This window comes from Bubalus bubalis, chromosome X (genome assembly GCF_019923935.1).
Source record: "Bubalus bubalis isolate 160015118507 breed Murrah chromosome X, NDDB_SH_1, whole genome shotgun sequence".
Lineage (NCBI taxonomy): Eukaryota > Metazoa > Chordata > Mammalia > Artiodactyla > Bovidae > Bubalus > Bubalus bubalis.
Window position 1 is genome coordinate 9,089,141 of NC_059181.1, and position 12,482 is coordinate 9,101,622.

At 40.5% G+C, this 12,482-nt stretch overlaps 1 long non-coding RNA gene across 1 annotated transcript in view; it reads right to left on the minus strand.

The window, feature by feature from the left end:
- LOC123331988 overlaps window positions 1–10,783 on the minus strand; it is a 192,736-nt gene extending 181,953 nt beyond the window's left edge. Inside the window, exons 1-2 of the long non-coding RNA XR_006548791.2 lie at window positions 10,732–10,783; window positions 6,798–7,015 (exon numbers count right to left, since the gene is read on the minus strand). This is a non-coding gene — a long non-coding RNA (uncharacterized LOC123331988). The remainder of the gene's footprint in view (window positions 1–6,797; window positions 7,016–10,731) is intronic.
- Between the last annotated feature and the right edge of the window lie 1,699 nt (window positions 10,784–12,482).

Here is a 12,482-nt window from a genome sequence, read left to right on the forward strand (position 1 = left end):
ACACAATGACTCTCTTGTGTTCAAACTTGGTAGCCCAGAGAAAGGTCTTGGAACAGTCAGAATTAGATACTCAGCATGAACTCTGTCAAATAGATCAGGACTCAAGCCCTTCAATTTCTCTACAACACAAGTCAGCCAGCTTTCTCCATGAAGGGAGATATTAACTATTTCAGGCTCTGCAGGCCATACAGGCCCTGTTTTAACTATTCCCCTCTCCTGCTATAGTGGGAAAACAGCCAGAAACAACATGTAAACAAATGGGAGTGCCTAGGTGCCAACTGAACTCTATGACACTACTATGGACTACACTATGAATTGCATATGATGTTCACACGCCACCAATATCATTAATTTTTAGCCATCAAAAATACAAAACCATTCTTAGCTTGGGGGTTAAAGCAAAATGACCTGCGGGCCAGACTCCCCCTTTGGCTGTAGCTTGTTGATCCCTGCTCTGAAGGAAATCTTCTGTGGAACTAGAGTCTGGGGGATGAAACCTCCCTTTTCCAGGTACCAGGCACTTATGTCTGAGTCAACCTATCTGGTGTCTGTATTCATTGTATGGTATCAGTTTGGGGCAAGTACCTCTCAACGGCACTTTTAAGTGTTCAAAAGGCAGAGAAGGTATTTTTTTCTTTAACCACATCAGCTAACTATCCTTAAAATGTCTATAGAACAGAGATAGATTCACAAACATAGAGAGCAGACTTGTAATTACCAAGTGGGAGGGGAGGGAGAGAGAAACTAGGAGTTTAGGGTTAACATATACACACTGCTATATATAAAATAGATAACCAACAAGGACTTGTATAGCACAGGGAACTATATTAAATATCTTATAACCTACATGGAATCAGTTCAGTTCAGTTGCTCAGTCATGTCTGACTCTTTGAAACCTCATGGACTGCAGCATGCCAGGCCTCCCTGAGTTTATTCAAACTCATGTTCATTGAGTCAGTGATGCCATCCAACCATCTCAACCTCCGTTGTCCCCTTCTCCTCCCACCTTCAATCTTTCCCAGCATGAGAGTCTTTTCAAATGAGTCAGTTCTTTGTATCAGGTGGCCACAAGTATTGGAGTTTCAGCTTCAGCATCTGTCTTTCCAATGACTATTCAGCACTGATTTTCTTTAGGATGGACTGGTTGGATCTCCCTGCTGTCCAAGGGACTCTCAAGAGTCTTTTCCAACACCACAAATCAAAAGCATCAATTCTTTGGCACTCGGCTTTCTTTATAGTTCAACTCTCTCATCCATACATGACCACTGGAAAAACCATAGCTTTGACTAGATGGACCTTTGTTGGAAAAGTAATGTCTCTATGTCTCTGCTTTTTAATATGCTGTCTAGGTTGGTCATAACTTTTCTTCCAAAGAGTAAGCATCTTAATTTCAGGGCTGCAGTCCCCATCTGCAATGATTTTGGAGCCCCCCAAAATAAAGTCTGTCACTCTTTCCACTGCTTCCCCATCTATTTGCCATGAAGTGATGGGGCTGGATGCCATGATCTTAGTTTCTGAATGTTGAGCTTTAAGACAACTTTTTCACTCTCCTCATTCACTTTCATCAAGAGGCTCTTTAGTTCTTCTTTGCATTCTGCCATAAGGGTGGTGTCACCTCTGCATATCTGAGGTTATTGATATTTCTCCCAGCAATCTTGATTCCAGCTTGTGCTTCTTCCAGCCCAGCATTTCTCATGATGTACTCTGCACAGAAGTTAAATAAGCAGGGTGACAATATACAGCCTTGATGTACTCCTTTTCCTATTTGGAACCAGTCTGTTGTTGTATGCCCAGTTCTAACTGTTGCTTCCTGATCTGCATACAGGTTTCTCAAGAGGCAGGTCAGGTGGTCTGGTATTCCCATCTCTTTCAGAATTTTCCACAGTTTATTGTGATCCACACAGTCAAAGGCTTTGGCATAGTCAATAAAGCAGAAATAGATGTTTTTGGGGAACTCTCTTGCTTTCTCGATGATCCAGTGGATGTTGGCAATTTGATATCTGGTTCTCTGGCTTTTCTAAAACCAGCCTGAACATCTGGAAGTTCACAGTTCATGTATTGCTGAAGCCTGGCTTGGAAAATTTTGAGCATTACTTTACTAGTGTGTGAGATGAGTGCAATTGTGCAGTTGTTTGAGCATTCTTTGGCATTTCCTTTCTTTGGGATTGGAATGAAAACTGACCTTTTCCAGTCCTGTGGCCACTGCTGAGTTTTCCAAATTTGCTGGCATATTGAGTGCAGCACTTTCACAGCATCATCTTTTAGGATTTGAAATAGCTCCACTGGAATTCCATCACCTCCACTAGCTTTGTTCGTAGTGATGCTTTCTAAGGCCAACTTGACTTCACATTCCAGGATGCCTGGCTCTAGGTGAGTGATCACACATGATTATCTGAGTCATGAAGATGTTTTTTATACAGTTCTTCTGTGTACTCTTGCCACTTCTTCTTAATATTTTCTGCTTCTGTTAGGTACATATCATTTCTGTCTTTTATTGAGTCCATCTTTGCATGAAATGTTCCCTTGGTATCTCTAATTTTCTTGAAGAGATCTCTAGTCTTTCCCATTTTATTGTTTTCCTCTATTTCTCTGCATTGATCACTGAGGAAGACTTTCTTATCTCTCCTTGCTATTCTTTGGAACTCTGCACTCAGATGCTTATATCTTTCCTTATTCTCCACTTAGATGATCACAAACTCTCCTTTTATTTCCCATAGACCATGAGACTACTTTTATGAGAATGTGATATGAATTAATAGAGACCACAGAGCTGAGTTCTTGGGCTTAATCAATGGTCCTTTTTTATTTGGACAGTTGTAGATGCATGTGAAGTTAGAAGAAATAACTTAAATTATTAAGTCCAAAATTAAGTCAAAATGGATCACAGATCTAGATGTAAACCACAAAACTGTTAAACTTCTAAAGATAACAAAGGAGAAAATCTGGATGACCTTGGGTTTGGCAATGACTTCTTTAGACCCAGCACCAAAGGCATGATCCATCAATGAAATAACTGCCAAGGAGGATTTCATTCAAACTAAAGGTTTCTGCTCTGCAAAAGACACTGTAAGAGAATGAGAAGATAAGCTATAGACTGGAGGGGTTCCTTGGTGGTCTAGTGGTTAAGAATCGCCTTGCAATACAGGAGACACAGGTTCTATCCTAGGTCTGGGAAGATCCCACGTGCTGTAGGGCAACTAATCCCACGTGCCACAACTACCAAGCCTGCGCAACAGAACTACTAATAGGGAGCACAGACCCTAGAGTCTGTGCTCCACAACAAGAGAAGCCATCGCAATGAGAAAGCCGCGCACCGCCAACTGGAGAGTAGCCCCTGCTCTCGGTAACTAGAGAACCCCAGAGGGCAGCAATGAAGACACAGCACAGCCAAAACTAAAGGACTGTTTTTTAAAAGCTATAGACAGGGAGGAAGTATTTGCTGAAGACACATCTGATAAAGAGCTGTTCTCCAAATGTACAAAGTCTTAAAACTCAACAATAAAACAAACTACCTGGTTAAAAAATGGGCCAAAGACCTTAACAGACACCTCACTAGAGAAGACATATATATGTCAAACAGGCATATTAAAAGATGCTCCACATCACGTCATCACAGGGAAATACAAATTAAAACAAAAAAATACTATTATACAGCTATCAGAATGGCCAAAATCCAGAAACTGACAACATCAAATGCTGGCATGGATGTGGAAAAACAGGAACTCTCATTTATAGCTGATGGGAATGCAAAATGACACAGCCACTTTGGAAGACAGTTTGGCAGTTTCTTAGAAAACTAAACATAGTCTTAGCAAAAGATCCAGCAATCACGCTCTTTGGTATTTACCCAAAGGAGTTGAAAACTTATGGCCATGCAAAATCCTGCACATGGATGTTTATAGCAGCTTTATCCATAACTGCCAAACCCTTGGAAGCAACCAAAATATCCTTTATCAGTTCAGTGGACAACTTAAGTGCAGTATATACAGACAGTGGAATATTATTCAGTGGTGAAAAAAGAGCCATCGAGCCATGAAGAAATATGGCAGAAACTTAAATGCATATTGATAAGTGAATGAAACCAATTTGAAAAGGCTACACATGGTTTAATTCCACTTATATGACATTGTGACAAATACAAAGCTATGTCAACAGTAAAAAGATCAGTGGTTGCCAGCTGGGGGAAGGGAAGGATGAACCAGCAGAGCACAGAGGATTTTTAGGGCAGTAACCACTGCATATGATACTCTAATACTGGAGTCATGCCATTACACATTTGTCCAAACCCACGGAAACGCAGTCTCTCTCTCCCTTCCCCTCTCTCTCCCCTATCAGAGTATACCTAGGGATTCCTAGCACTGTTTGTCTCTGCTCATATATTTCAGAATTTTCTTTCTTTTCTTAGTTATCTTTGTTTCTTTGTGCTCAGAGCCATCCCTCCACAGACCCTAAATTTCCATGTCCTCAGTTCAAGCCAGACCCAGGGAATTCTGATTCTCCTCTGAATCCTGATTCTTAGGTCCTGTGACAGAGGATCTGGCTGTCATAGCTTGGGGCACATGTCATTCTCTAATAGTCAGCAGTGACCAGTGGCTGGCAGGGACAAGAAGGCACTTGTCATAGAGAACTGATATGACTGTTACCCTTGTGGGGTGGATCTTCATGGGCAGGTCAAATCTACCATAAGCAGTCTACACAAAGCCAGAGCCTAATCGGCTCATTATGTGGCATTTTGTTAAACCATGATACTCTCTCCTCTAGTGGATTTAGACAGTGAATTTCAAGTTGCAATGAGGACATATTTGTGTTACATCTGACAGTGATGAAACCCACATAGATACACTGTAATTACATTAGTCTTAGAATCTACCTTTACCCAGTTTGGGCCTTTGGGACAGTGGCAAGGATAGAGCAAAATGAGGTTAGGACAGCCCTACAATGCATTCTGCTGCTGCTGCTGCTGCTGCTGCTGCTAAGTCGCGTCAGTCATGTCTGACTCTATGCGACCACATAGATGGCAGCCCACCAGGCTCCTCTGTCCCTGTGTATTCTAACCCTCTATATTATTGCCAAACCATGTTTAGCCCACAAATTCTAGGACATCTTTGGATGAGCATGGGGTAGTCCAGCTTCGTCCACTTTCTTGCAATTTGTAAAAGAAAATAAATAGAGCTGGAGGAGGGCATCCAGAAACATTTGCTTCCTACTGACTAAGCTGTTATCCATGTATGAGTTCCCCAAATAAACAGATATGATGATGATGATGATGATGATAGTAATAATGATGACAAGGAGCAAAGTGGACTAGATTTTGAAGGCGTCAATAAAAAACCACACTGTCTGGTATTGCTGTGTAATATGGTTTGGTATTGGGTAGAAGTGGCTTCATTGAAGAAGTGACAGGCTTCTATAAATCATGGGTATGTTATATAAATATATATATATATATTTATGCTATATATATATATTTATGCTATATATATATATATTTATGTTATATATATATATATTTAAGGACCAGTCTCTGGCTCCCTTTATATCATAAAAATGAAACAAAGAGACTGAGAACTGATCACGAATTCAAACTCCAAAATAAAATTAATGTCAGTAAAAGTTTCTGGGCCTCTTCATTTTCTTTCCTAATATATGGATGAAAACATTTTTAGTGAGAGCTGCCAATTTTTTAAATTTGGTCTACTGGTATGTGGGTAAAAAGTATTACTTCTTATTCATTTTAATTTTCAGGTTCTATTTTTGGCCCTAATTTATATATTTTGACAAGAGAAATTTGTGTCTCGATTGGGGGAATTAAGTAATTTTAATTTGATGGGACCCTAGGGAAGAAGACACTGCAGGTGAATGGTACTTTTTCAGAGTGTAGTTATCAGTGTTTATCTAAAACGAAATGAGAAAATCAATCTTTTCTCTTCCAGTAAATGGAAATAGATTTTGGTTGTATAATGAGGGTCAGGCAAAAGGCTTTTGGGTATAGATAGAGGTAGGTGTTATCAGTTAAAATTGACTCTTTCTTTTCATTGTTTGCTATTTGGTAAGCTCAATAATAGCCCAATTATATCCCAAAGGGAAAGGCACAGTAAATTTCATTCCAATTGGATATTCTAAGTTTACTGCTAACTTTCAAAAGTAAAGGCTCCGGATTATTTTCTTTTCTGGTTCAGTTACTCAAAATCATCACATAATTTTCCCTTTTTTATGGTTATACTACAGTTCCTTGGATAATAATTACTAAAACAAACCAAAAAATGAAAAAAAAAAAAATCCCAAAGTGGTGGGGAAAGTCTGCTTAACTCGTAAGCCCACAGAAGGTTTAAATCCCGCCCTCCCTGAAAAAAAATAGGTCAATATCTTCCTTCTTCAACATATCTAGGAATTTGCAAAACTGTTAGAGCCTAAAATCTGGGTCGTGCAGCCCTGAAATAATCTCTCAGAACAATGATAAGGTATGGCAGATGGTGTCATTGGTACAATGACCATCCCATTTCTCTTCTCCTTTGCCACTTTCTATTAAAGAGGTTAGGGACTTTCCTGGTGGCCCAGTGGCTAAGACTTTGTGCTCCCAATAAAGGGGGCCTGGGTTCAATCCCTGGTCAGGGAACTTGATCTCATATGTTGCAACCAAGAGTTCACATGCCACACCTAAAGATCCTGAGAGCCGCACCTAAAGATCCTAAGTGTCGCAACGAAGACCGAAGATCCTGTATGCTATGACTAAGACCCGGAGCAGCCAAAGGAATAAATAACTTTAAAATTAAAAAGAAAGACTGAAAACAACTTACATTCTTCGTCTCTCCTACAGCTTCACGTGTCCACGTGACACTGCTCCAGTCAGCTGGATGGAAGAGGAAGTCTGCTGGGAACTTCTGGAAAGGATCTTCCTTCCTTACAACAGGACAGATATGCAGAGTACTCTCTGGTACAGCTCATTCACTCTTTCCACCTTGAATGTGGACATGGAATGCTCTGATACGTAGAACCGCAGCAGCCGTCATGTGACCTAAGGCAGAAAAGACGATGGGCTGACAACAACAGAACCGAATGACAGGCCTTGCATCTTTCAAGGTTTTATCAAGCTATCACATCAAGCCTGGGACAACCAGACTTCTTGGTGTATAATATAACTGAATTTCCTTATTGTTTAGACTACTGTTAGCTGTGAATTCTCTAACTATAGCCAAAAGTACTCCCAGCTAAACAAAGAGGGTAGAACTAAGATCTTGTAACATACTAGCCCTGATTATATTCAGAGACTAGACTATACTAATGCCTTTCAGTCCCTTGTGTGTAAAAATAAATAAAAAAATATAAGGTTGTTGTTTAGTCACCAAGTCATGTCCAACTTTTGTGATCCTTTGGACTGTAGCCCACCAGGCTCCTCTGTTCATGGGATTTCCCAGGCAAGAGTACTGGAGTGGGTTGCCATTTCCTTCTCCAGGGGATCTTCCCCACTCAGGGATTGAACCCATGTCTCCTGCATTGGCAGGTGATTCTTTACCACTGAGCCCACAGGGAAGCCCCAGAAACCCAGAAGAATCTTTCCATCTGTGGAGAAGTTACCTCAGTGCTTAACACAAATGCACATTCTTAGGAATGGGCAGCGAAATTCCAGGTATCTCTAAATACAACATCCATGTCTACCAGTGAGATGGAAAGAACTGGGTTTAAATCTGTCTCTATTCTGCAGTTAGGACAGAATAACATTCTCTGGAAACCTCCGAAGAAAAGATCTCTTATTTCAAAGTTCTAAAAAGTTTGTCTTCTGCTGAGTTCATCCATAAAGAACAACCTAGAAGCAATATGCCTACATTAACCAAGAAGTCAATGTTTATACCATGTGATGGAGCCCCTCTGCCCTCAGTACTCCTGGGATGCCAGAGCCTCACTCAAGCAAAGCAAACAGTAAGTGTCTGCACAGCTGCTCAATGTGAACAGTTGTGCTAATGAGGGAGCTGCTAAGTGTCAAAATGGCAAGTGCAAGGAAGGCATGTGCTCTCTGAAAAGCAAAGGCCTTTAGAATTCCCTGTATTAACTGAGCCCACATTTTGGGCAATGTAAGTGTGCCCAAATCTCAGAATTCTAAGATTCATAGAATCTTAGGATTGCCAGATCCCTTAAAATTAACATAAGCAAGTTAACAGTTGCTGGACACTTGGGCTGGATTGATTATATTCTTTGCAGCCAAAGATGGAGAAGTTCTATACAATCAGCAAAAACAAGACCGGGAGCAGACTGTGACTCAGATCATGAACTCCTTATTGCCAAATTCAGACTTAAAATGAAGATAGTAGGGAAAACCACTGTACCATTCAGTTATGACCTAAATCAAATCCCTTATGACTATACAGTGGAAGTGAGAAATAGATTTAAGGGACTAGATCTGATAGAGTGCCTGATGAACTATGGACGGAGGTTCGTGACATTGTACAGGAGACAGGGATCAAGACCATCCCCATGGAAAAGAAATGCAAAAAAGCAAAATGGCTGTCTGGGGAGGCCTTACAAATAGCTGTAAAAAGAAGAGAAGCAAAAAGCAAAGGAGAAAAGGAAAGATATAAACATCTGAATGCAGAGTTCCAAAGAATAGCAAGAAGAGATAAGAAAGCCTTCTTCAGTGATCAATGCAAAGAAATAGAGGAAAACAACAGAATGGGAAAGACTAGAGATCTCTTCAAGAAAATTAGAGATACCAAGGGAACATTTCATGCAAAGATGGGCTCGATAAAGGACAGAAATGGTATGGACCTAACAGAAGCAGAAGATATTAAGAAGAGATTGCAAGAATACACAGAAGAACTGTACAAAAAAGATCTTCACGGCCCAGATAATCATGATGGTGTGATCACTCACCTAGAGCCAGACATCCTGGAATGTGAAGTCAAGTGGGCCTTAGAAAGCATCACTACGAACAAAGCTAGTGGAGGCAATGGAATTCCAGTTGAGCTATTTCAAATCCTGAAAGATGATGCTGTGAAAGTGCTGCACTCAATATGCCAGCAAATTTGGAAAACTCAGCAGTGGCCACAGGACTGGAAAAGGTCAGTTTTCATTCCAATCCCAAAGAAAGGCAATGCCAAAGAATGCTCAAACTACCGCTCAATTGCACTCATCTCACACGCTAGTAAAGTAATGCTCAAAATTCTCCAAGCCAGGCTTTAGCAATACATGAACCATGAACTTCCTGATGTTCAAGCTGGTTTTAGAAAAGGCAGAGGAACCAGAGATCAAACTGCCAACATCCGCTGGATCATGGAAAAAGCAAGAGAGTTCCAGAAAAGCATCTATTTCTGCTTTATTGACTATGCCAAAGCCTTTGACTGTGTGGATCACAATAAATTGTAAAAAATTCTAAAAGAGATGGGAATACCAGACCACCTGACCTGCCTCTTGAGAAACCTATATGCAGGTCAGGAAGCAACAGTTAGAACTGGACATGGAACTACAGACTGGTTCCAAATAGGAAAAGGAGTACGTCAAGGCTGTATATTGTCACCCTGCTTATTTAACTTCTATGCAGAGTACATCATGAGAAATGCTTGACTGGAAGAAGCACAAGCTGGAATCAAGTTTGCTGGGAGAAATATCACTAACCTCAGATATGCAGATGACACCACCCTTATGGCATAAAGTGAAGAGGAACTAAAAAAGCCTCTTGATGAAAGTGAAAGAGAAGAGTGAAAAAGTTGGCTTAAAGCTCAACATTCAGAAAATTAAGATCATGGCATCTGGTCCCATCACTTCATGGCAAATAGATGGGGAAACAGTGGAAACAGTGGCTGACTTTATTTTGGGGGGTTCCAAAATCACTGCAGATGGTGATTGCAGCCATGAAATTAAAAGATGCTTACTCCTTGGAAGGAAAGTTATGACCAACCTAGATAGCATGTTGAAAAGCAGAGACATTACTCTGCCAACAAAGGTCCGTTAGTCAAGGCTATGGTTTTTCCAGTAGTCATGTCTGGATGTGAGAGTTGGACTGTGAAGAAAGCTGAGCACTGAAGAATTGATGCTTTTGAACTGTGGTGTTGGAGAAGACTCTTGAGAGTCCCTTGGACTGCAAGGAGATCCAACCAGTCCATCCTAAAGGAGATCAGTCCTGGGTGTTCATTGGAAGGAATGATGCTAAAGCTGAAACTCCAATACTTTGGCCACCTCATGTGAAGAGTTGACTCATTGGAAAAGACTGGGAGGGATTGGGGGCAGGAGGAGAAGGGGACGACAGAGGATGAGATGGCTGGATGGCATCACTGACTCGATGGACATGAGTTTAAGTAAACTCTGGGAGTTGGTGATGGACAGGGAGGCCTGGAGTGCTGCGATTCATGGGGTCACAAAGAGTTGGACATGACTGAGCAACTCAACTGAACTGAACTGGGCTGGATAACTTGTTTTGACAGCACATGGGCATGGAGGATACTTTGGCGGTGATGAAAATGTTTTAAAAGTGAACTGTGGTAGTAGTTGCTCCGTTCTGTAAATTTACAAAAAATTCAAAGAAGACATACAGATGGCCAACAGGCATATGGAAAGATGCTAAATATTGCTAATTATTAGAGATGCAAACCAAACCTACAATGAGGTATCATCTCACATCTCTCAGAATGGCCATCATTTAAGTCTACAAACAATAAATGCTGGAGAGGATGTGGAGAAAAGGGAACCCTCCTACAATATTGGTGAGAATATAAATTGATGTAGCCACTCCAGTACTCTTACCTGGAAAATCCCATGGATGGAGGAGCCTGGTAGGCTGCAGTCCATGGGGTCGCTAAGAGTCGGACACGACTGAGCGACTTCACTTTCACTTTTCACTTTCATGCATTGGAGAAGGAAATGGCAACCCACTCCAGTGTCCTTGCCTGGAGAATCCCAGGGACGGGGGAGCCTGGTGGGCTGCTGTCTATGGGGTCGCACAGAGTCGGACATGACTGACGCAACTTAGCAGCAGCAGCAGCCACTATGAAGAGTAGTATGGAGGTTCCCTAAAAAACTAAAAACAGAGTTACCATATGATCCTGCAATTCCAACCCTGGGCATTTATTTCTGGAGAAAACCTATTTTGAAAAGATACATGCACTCCAATGTTCAGAGCAGTACTATTAATTTACAATAGCCAAGACATGGACGCAACCTAAACGTCCACTGACAGATGAATGGATAAAGAAGATGTGGTGCATATATGCAATGGAATAGTACTCGGCTATAAAAAGAATGAAATGATGCCATTTGCTGCAACATGGATGGACCTAGAGATGATTATCCAAAGTAAGTCAAAAAGAGAAGGACACCAAAAAAAAAAAAAGAGAGAAGGACAAATATCATATAACACTTATATGTGGAATCTAAAAATATTATATAAATGAACTTATCTCCCAAACAGAAAGAAACACATAGAAAATAAATGGATGATAACCAAAGGGGGGACGGGGGAGGAGGGATAAATTTGGAGCTTGGGATTAACAGATACATACTATATCTAAAATAGATAACTACTCTGTTATATAGCACAGAGTATTATATTCAGTATCTTGTAATAACCTACAGTGGAAAAGAATCTGAAAACTGCATAAAACTAAATCACTTTGTAGTATACCAGAAAATAACAAAACATTATAAAACAACTGTATTTCAGTAAAAAAAAAAAAAAAAAAAAAAAACAAGGAATGCTTGGAGGTACTAAGCAAGGGATAATGATTATTAACAGAAGTAGTTAAAGGCAGTCTATATAGTTAGACAACTCAAAGTTATAAAATTTCTCTACAGCCCCTCTTATTGCCTACCATTATAATCATGGCAGGTTAAGCTGTACACAAGTAATAAAATAACCCTAAAATCTCAGTGGTCTATTGCAACAAAAGTTAACTTTTTGCTGTCATCACAGTCTGATGATGGTTGGTTGGAGGTGGGGGGGAGCCCTCTTTGTTGCCTCTTGTCAGAGAAAAAGGGACTGAGTAGATTACATAGGAAGGTTTATATCCAAGCCAATAAGTAATATGAATTATTCTCCCTACAACTCATTGTTCAGAACCCAGCCATATGTCTTCAAATAGCCATAAGGGAGATTGTGTAGCCAGAAAGTGATTTGCTTAAAAGAGCATTTTCTCTACCAGTTTTACACGCACTACTAGAAACTGATGAGTTTTATGTTTTGGCTCAGTAAGATAACCTTGTTTGTATCTGTTCTACTCAAATGTCAGAGTCACACCTATGTCTCAATGTTCCTCAATATTGAGAATATTCTTTCAATAAATAATCACAAGTCTGTCCCTATAAGGTTGGTGTATGGTCTCTGCCCCTTTTCATACTGGAAGGTGCAATCTATTCCAGTTCAGTCTTTATTGACTGATTCTTCTGGTGCTCATTACAGGATGTACAACTGCCTATCTAGCAGCCTGCACACTGCTGAATGTCCCGTTTCTCTGTCTCTCTGAGTCACTTTATTGCTGTTCATATTCATTGATCCTACT